Source organism: Physeter macrocephalus, chromosome 14 (assembly GCF_002837175.3).
Source record: "Physeter macrocephalus isolate SW-GA chromosome 14, ASM283717v5, whole genome shotgun sequence".
NCBI lineage: Eukaryota > Metazoa > Chordata > Mammalia > Artiodactyla > Physeteridae > Physeter > Physeter macrocephalus.
The window spans coordinates 525,445-533,230 of NC_041227.1; the positions used below are offsets into that span (position 1 = coordinate 525,445).

The following is a 7,786-nucleotide window of genomic DNA, read 5'->3' on the forward strand; positions in this document are numbered from 1 at the left end:
CCGTGGTCTAGAGGGTTGTGGGTAGCATGGACACATGCTGGCCCCTCCTCCCAGAAGGGCCCTCTTCCTTGTGGCCCAGCACCTGTGTGGGGAAAGCCAGCCTCCCACTGTCCCTCCTCTCCTTCTCCAGGCTTTGCAGATACCCCTGGAGGACCCATCCTTATATCCCTTTGGAGTCTCAGCCCCCTCCCGTGTGCCCTCTGCTCTGGTCAAAAGATGCTCCCATGCTGCCCCTGGCCACAGGGCTTTCAGGCTCACCTCTGGACAGCTGGCCCAGTGTGAGAGGGTGGCAGCCACAAGTGCCCCTCTGGGAGCCCCGAGTAGATGCTGGGGGGGCGGGGGACCAGTGCCTGAAGATTCAGATGTCGGGGGGCAGGGGACAGGGCTCCCAAGCCACCTCCTCACCTGCTCCATCCTTCCATTCCTGGCTGGTGGCCCACTCTGGCCAGCCTGCAGGTTGGAGGCCTGGCTCTATCTCCTGCCAAGACCCTCCTCGGCTGGCCTCCTCCCCCTCCCTCAGTCTGGGGGGACCTCTAGACCCCCCAGCGCCAGCCTTTGAGGACGGCTCCTGCTTGGACACAGCAGCAGCCTCCTCTTCTCCATGGCAGACCAGCCCCACGACTGGGTGCTTGGGTCCGAGTCCTCGCTGGCCAGCCTCTTGGTGGAAAGCATGAGGCGTTTCTTGCAGGAAGGACCCAGAGCCAGTGCCTCAGAAACCAGATGATTGCAGCCCTCAGTGCCCCTGGCTTTCGTTCTACAGAAACCTATGGGGACACTGCTGGTGACCTCCCAGAGCCAAGCCAGGGAGCACGGGTGGGTACTGACCCATTGCAGTGGGCTTCGGGGGAAGCTGGGACCTGTGCCCCCTCCCTGTCCCCACTGAGACAGCCCCCAAGGGAGTGACAAGTCAGGACTGGAACCCAGCAGTGCCCACCGGTGGCTTTCATGGGACGCGGAAAGGGGACTGAGGGTTGGATTTCTCTGAGCGGCGGCAGCCTTCCCATAGCGGAAGCCCTAGTGTAATACACACCCATCTCATCCACGTAGTAAAAGTGAACTTAAAAATTAAATCAAATGAATGATTTAAAAAAATGTGTGTGTTTAAGAAACGGTTGAACTGCCCCAGTGTGTGTCCTGCATCTATGGGGTCAGATGAGCTGCGAGGCCACTGCCTGGGCAAGCGTCCCCCTGGAAACCCCACCCTGTGTGTCATCACCACAGCTGCGAACAGTTCTCATGACAATGGCGATTTTAAGAAAAGAGCATATAAACAGCACGCAAGCCCACTTTCCCCTCCGGAGCCCCAGGAGACAGTGGGGGTGGGAGGGAGGAGGCCGGGACCTCCGCTGCAGGTGGGGCCACCCCAGCTCCCCCAGGGCTGCGCCCTCCTGTGGGCCGGGCTCTCAGCTTGCCGCTGCAGAGGAAGATCAAGGTCTGAGGTCTGGGGCCTGCCCTTCTCACCACGGCTGTGGGTCTTGCTTGGATGAGGGGTGGTCCTAGAATCCCAGGGTGTGTCCCATGGCTCTCTGGACCCCGTTGGGCAGCTGACAGTTCACAGACACAGATCTGGCCCCAACATGGGGACCTGCAGTGGCAAAAAGAGACAAGCAGACATCGTGACTCACATTGGTGGACGTGTGTGTCCTAGGGGACCCGAACTGCCCCTTGGGGTGCCCGGCAGGGAGGGGCCCCTCTGCTGGGGAGGAGGCATGTTTGGTAATGTCCACGCTGAGCCATGCTCAGGTCCACACATGGACCTCAGGTACAGGCCCTGGAGAGATGCCTGCTCCCCAGGACCCAGAGACCCACTCACCTCTCCCCAAACCCACAGCCCTCTCCTGGGGCAGTCCTAGCTACTTCCCCAGGCTCCAGGGAACTCTCACCATCTCCCCACCTTCCCCTGTCCAGGGAGAGATGGGAAAGTCAGAACCCAGGACACAGTCTCCAGTAAGGTGGAGACATCAGAAATCTGCAGGAGTGGAAGGAAATACATGGAAAATATTTTTATGAGGCGTGAGTTCTGCATGCCTGTCATCTGGGTTCACAGACACATGCTCACCACAGAGAAGCACACAGACCTGGAATTCCCAGAAGAGCAGCTGATCAAGGTCAGGGCCTCTTACCTCTTAGGCGGCCCTGGTAAGGCATTGAGGGGCAGTCACCATATGGAGCCTCTGAGGTCGGGAGATGATGCGGAATCCTTTGCAGAAAAGCAATCACGCTTCTCCTTAACAAAGAGCAGCAAAGAAACGGGGGACTCCTGGGAAGCCAGTTAGAGCTGTATTCGTTACCTACTGCTGTGTAACAAGTGAGTCCAAGCAGAGGCTGAAAACAACAAACATCCTTTCTGTCGAGTCAGGACTCCAGGAGCTGGGTGGTTCTGGCACAGAGCCTCTCAGGAGGCTGCAGTCAGCACATCAGTGGAGGTTGTCTGGAGGCTGCGTGGGCTTGGAGTACCCACTTCCAAGGCGGCTGGCTCACGTGGGCGTGAACTAGTCACGGAAGCAGAAGTGAGTCATTAAGAACAGCCTACCCTCAAGGCCGGGGGGCGGGGGTGGGTGGGAGTAGGTGAGGCTCCACCTTCGGAAAGGAGGAATGTCACAGACTCTAGGGACAGGTTTTAAAACCACCTCAGACACTCTGCCTTGATGACCCTGTGAGTTCTGGACACAGTGGGTGCTGGCTCGGTGCCTGGGGGCGGCAGTGGGCCCCCACCATGAAACAGGGTGTCCAGCAAGGCAGGCAAGACGGAAGCACAGACAGATGCCTGCCCCAGCGGGGCCTCCCTCCAGCCCCTCACGCATCCTCGCCGGGCAAGCTCAGGTGTGGCTGAGTAGGAGGGAAGGTGGCAAGAGTCGGTACAAACTGCAGCTGTTTCCCTTTCTGCTGAGGAAAAATAATTGTGCTATTTGGCAGTTGTATTAGTTTTCGCGACTGCTTGTAACCTGTGCAACAAACTAGGGGCCTTGAAACCACAGAGGTGTCTCCTTTCAGTGGGAAGTCAGGTGTTGCCAGGCCACCTCCCTCAGGACTGGAGGGGAGGGGAGGGCCAGGATCGGCCCTCCCAGCTTCAGCTGGCGGGGAAGGCAGTCTCTCCGCCCCCTTCGGGGGCCACTTACGAATGGCACCGCTTCTTTTCAACAGATGGGGGCCCACAGAGCCTGTGTGTGGGCCTCCCTCCAGTTGTGAGATGGATGCATCCCCAGCGCTCAGCATGTCAGACTCCTCAGGAGGGGTCAGGTCCTTCCTGCAGCACGAGATGGGTGCGTGCAGGCCAGCAGCGGGGGGAGGACCCGGCGTGGGGACGATGCCCACGGCAGAAGCCGACCTGGTCTCTTCTCTCCTGAGTAAAGCTTGCCCTGTCTGTGCTCGGCTGCCTCGCGCTCTCCTTGGCGACCTGGATGTCAGAATGCCAGGAACGAAGTGTTTGGACTTCTGTCCCCCTCAGGCGGCTCGCGCTGTGATAAGCAGTGCCAGCCTCCACGCGGTGGAGGCCTCCCCAGGGATTGGGAACTTGAGCCCGGGCTCTGCCGGACACCGGCTATCCTTGGCTTGTGGATGCAGCACACGTGTCTCTGCCTCTCGCTCTGTGTGTCTGTCTCTGTCCCTATGGGACACCAGTCACTGGATTTGGGATCCCCACTCCAACAAGACCTCATTATTTAACTAACTATACCTGCAACAACCCTAGTTCCAAATAAGGGCACATTCTGAGGTCCTGGGACTTGTGATGTCACCACATCTCTGGAGGATACAAGTCAATCCCAGGCAGCAGTTGTAGGTACATAATTTCTAACTTGAAAACATCCATGCACTGATTTGTGGATTCAACATGAGTTTAGTGAGTGCTTACTACATCTGTGTGTCTCACTCCAGAGAACAGCGATGGATCTGAACACCCAGGCCCTGCCCTGTGAGAAACTGCATGTTAGTCAATAAAACCTTATGTTACATGTGGTAGTTTATGATTTTTTAAAGCACGTTAAAATGTTTTTAACCTTCACAAGGTCCACTATGAGGAAAACAGAGTAGGCGCTATCTTACGACATTAACATTTTTTCTGGTTACAAACATAATACGTGTTCACTGCATACTACAAAGTGTAAAGACAAAAATCTCGATCCACCAGGCGCCTTCCCCTGGGGAGGACTTACCCCTCAAGAGGTGCTGAAGTGAGCCCGCGTTCAGACCTGAGACGCGCACAGTGACGTGTTCGCGCTTCTCCTACGTCCTCACAAACATCACTTCAAGCGTCGGACAATCATCTATTTCATGGGTGTACTAGGATTTCTGAGAAAACTTCCCCAACTTTTTGGTTTCAGGGACCTCTTATAATCCTAAAATTTATGGAGGACCCCCAAAGAGCTCTGTTTATGTGGGCTATTCGGGTTGACAGGGACCACACTGGGAATCAAAACCCAGAAATTAAAAAAACAGTAATTCAGGGAATTCCCTGGTGGTCCAGTGGTAAGGACTCCGCACTTTCACTGCTGAGGGCGCAGGTTCGATCCCTGGTCAGGGAACTAAGATCCCGCAAGCCGTGTGGCGCGACCCAAAATTAAAACAAACAAACAAAAAACCCGCCAGTAATTCGGGGACTTCCCTGGTGGTCCAGTGGTTAACACTCTGTGCCCCCAATGCAGGGGGCCCGGGTTTTGACCCCCGGTCAGGGAACTGGATCCTGCATGCTGCAACTAAAGATCCCGCACGGTGCAACTAAGACCCGGCGCGGCCAAATACATATTTTAAAAAATCAGTAATTCAGGGGCTTTCCTGGCGACGCAGTGGTTAAGAATCTGCCTGCCAATGCAGGGGACACGGGTTCGAGCCCTTGTCTGGGAAGATCCCACGTGCCGCGGAGCAACCAAGTCCGTGCACCACAACTACTGAGCCTGTGCGCCTAGAGCCCGTGCTCCGCAACAAGAGAAGCCATGACAATGAGTAGCCCCCGCTCTCCGCACCTAGAGAAAAGCCCGCGCGTAGCAATGAAGACCCAACTCAGCCAAAAATAAATAAATAAAATAAATATATTTTTAAAAAACAGTAATTCACTAAAAAATGATACACTCATTACGTTAACATTTTAAAAAGAAAAAGTGACGTTTTCCTTAAAAAAGAAAAGAATTAGTGAGAATGGTCGAAGCATATGAGAAAAAAAAATCTAGCCTCACACAGATATACGATTGGAAAAAGAAACTATTTCAATAGCTTTGTCTTTAATACTAAACCAAAGCTACATGAGGGGTAGTTTCTTAAAGGTTGGCTGCACTGTGAATCTGAAACCATATCAATAAACCTTTCATACTCTTACACGGGTTGAATGGTCTGTCCTGAGCTTAAACACACCTTTGACCCATGCACGATTCTGTAATTCCCAGTGCGTGTGCCACCCTCCCCCAGGCAGGAGGTCCTGGACCTCCGGGCCCCGCAGAGTGGAGGAGGGGTGGGACGGGTTATTGCTGGGTGAGCCGGGCCTGCCTTCGTCCTGCTTCCTGTCTGGTCAGGGGCTGCGTGTGGTGGAGCCGAAGTGGAGGGTGGGGCATGACAACTCCACAGCGTCCTTGGGCCCGTGATGACACTCAGTCTCTCCTGGTTTACTCTCCTCTGTAGTAAACCAAGAGTGGAAGCTCCCCTCCCCTTGGGAGCACAGGGGAGAAATCACCACCCCAGACCCCAGGAGGAACTAATCCATCCTGTCAGCCAAGCAGAGGCCAATGCTTCGGAGACAGAAAAGGTGAGTGCAGGTTCAAACGCCAGGCCTGAGGCCCTGTGGCAGAAGTGCGTGGAGGCCACGCAGCAGTGGAAACTCAGACTGGGGAGTCTGGGGTGCCCACAGACTCCAGGGCCAGTGGCCACAGCTCACCCCAACCGTGCAGCAGCAGGACCTGGCCTGGTCTGCCTCCTGCATCCTCTGAGCTTTCTCCCTTTAACATTTTTTTTAATTAATTAATTTTTAAAATTTATTTTATCTTTGGCTGTGTTGGGTCTTCGTTGTTGCACGCAGGCTTTCTCTAGTTGCGGCGAGCGGGGCTACTCTTCCTTGCGGCGCGTGGGCTTCTCATTGCGGTGGCTTCTCTTGTTGCGGAGCACAGGCTCTAGGTGCATGGGCTTCGGTAGCTGGGCTCAGTAGTTGTGGCTCGCAGGCTCTAGAGAGCAGGCTCAGCAGCTGTGGCACACGGGCTTAGTTGCTCCATGGCACGTGGGATCTTCCCGGACCAGGGCTCAAACCCGTGTCCTCTGCGTTGGCAGGTGTATTCTTAACCACTGCGCCACCAGGGAAGCCCTCTCCCTCTGACTTTATGGGCATTTACTTCCGGAATGTGAGGACAGGGAAATTCAAATAAATGATATGCACAGACCAGACACACCTGCTGTTGTATTTACCAGATGATAAAACAGCTGCAGTGACATAGGCTCAATAGCTTAATCTTTAAAAACAGTGACTTCTTCATCACTTGCTTGAGTACACTCTATATTATTGAAAACAGAATGAAAGCGTAACTCTCCCAATTATAACATCACTGAAATGAAGTGTGCTTGAAACTTCCCAGTCTGGGAAATGGCCTTCAGTGGTCTTCCTACCTAAGTATGAACACAGGTTCACGGCTTGGTCCTAAAGAAAGTATTTGTTTTCTGCCTTCTCTGTCTCCTGAGAGGAAGCACCCGCAGACCCCGCAGCCTTTCACTGGGCACCCGAGTCTCCCGCAGCTGAAAGCAGCCAGAGCAGTGACAGCACACACGAGGAGACTTCGCACATGCCTTCCCTGGTCTGAGAACAACCAGCCTCAGCCACTCTCTGGGTCCCCCTGACTGCCCGGTGCAGGTGGGGAGACAGCACAGGGAGGTGCGGGGATGTGGCCAACCCCACCACGGCTGCAGCGCTTCCTCCAGGAGTCCTGGGGCAGGAACAGGATGCCTCACAAGTGCCCCGGCCTGGGCAGGGCAGGTGACCTCATTCACCACCCCCTGGGCCCCCACTGCACCTTTCAATCAAACAGCAAGGCCTGTTTGTACTAGCTCCCAAGGCAAAGGAACTCCAGGAAAGCTGAGTGATGCTAACCTTCTCACGTTCTGGAAAACCCAGGGACTTTGCACTCCAGCCATTAAAAAAGAGTTTTCAGGGCGTTCCTAACCCTGCATCAGGGTGTCTTTTAATGCCTCTGTGATAGCGCAGGAATTGAATTTTAACTTCAGTTAACGTAAATTGAAATGAGCACACGTGGCCAGTGACTACAGCACAGGAGAGCACGGCTGGGGGTCGACACAGGAACACTGTGGGGGGCCGCGCGGATCCAGAAGTGCGGATGTTCAAAGCCGTTTTTAACGCTTGCTACAAAAATAAACCATGATAATCACAGGATTCGGACTGTACGACTCCCAGGGCAGCCCTCCCGCCTGCCTCTGGGGAGACCCTTTGCACACGCGGTCAGGTCACTCACCTTTCTCGCCAAACCTAAGCGCGTCCCCCTACGCACCCTCTCCCCGGGAAGTCCGCGCCGAGCGGGTGTGTCAGCCAGTCCCAGCAGGTGAGCCAGCGGGAGGGGCGGGGCGGGGCGGGGCGCGGAGCAGCCGCCCAGCTAAGGGGCCGAAGCACCCACCTCCGGCCCCGCCCCCGCCCGCGCGCACGCGCGTCGGGCCCAGCCGGGCCTTATTTCTCGGCACCTCCCGCTTCCCGGCCGAGCGCCAAATAAATATCCGGGCTCGCCCTTCCCCGTGCGTGCGCGGCCCCGCCGCCTGCGTCACTAGGAAGCGCGCGCCCGGGCCGCCGCCGCCGCCGCCGCCGCCG

At 55.8% G+C, this 7,786-nt stretch overlaps 1 long non-coding RNA gene and 1 other non-coding gene across 4 annotated transcripts; one reads left to right on the forward strand and one right to left on the reverse strand.

Moving 5' to 3' along the window:
• Positions 1-1,108: 1,108 nt before the first annotated feature.
• LOC114487787 (uncharacterized) lies at positions 1,109-7,700 on the reverse strand. 3 transcript variants are annotated; one of them, XR_008619397.1, is made up of 4 exons: positions 7,440-7,700; positions 7,061-7,330; positions 2,124-2,492; positions 1,109-1,585 (listed from the first exon to the last, which is right to left on the reverse strand). It is a non-coding gene; the product is annotated as an uncharacterized lncRNA (long non-coding RNA). The 3 variants fall into 3 exon arrangements; XR_008619398.1 differs by lacking the exon at positions 7,061-7,330 and having other exon boundaries at positions 7,440-7,699; XR_003683206.2 differs by lacking the exons at positions 7,061-7,330; positions 7,440-7,700 and adding an exon at positions 1,884-1,969 and having other exon boundaries at positions 2,124-3,113.
• TRNAE-UUC (transfer RNA glutamic acid (anticodon UUC)) lies at positions 4,451-4,523 on the forward strand. Its single transcript has one exon. It is a non-coding gene; the product is annotated as a tRNA-Glu (tRNA).
• Positions 7,701-7,786: the final 86 nt, after the last annotated feature.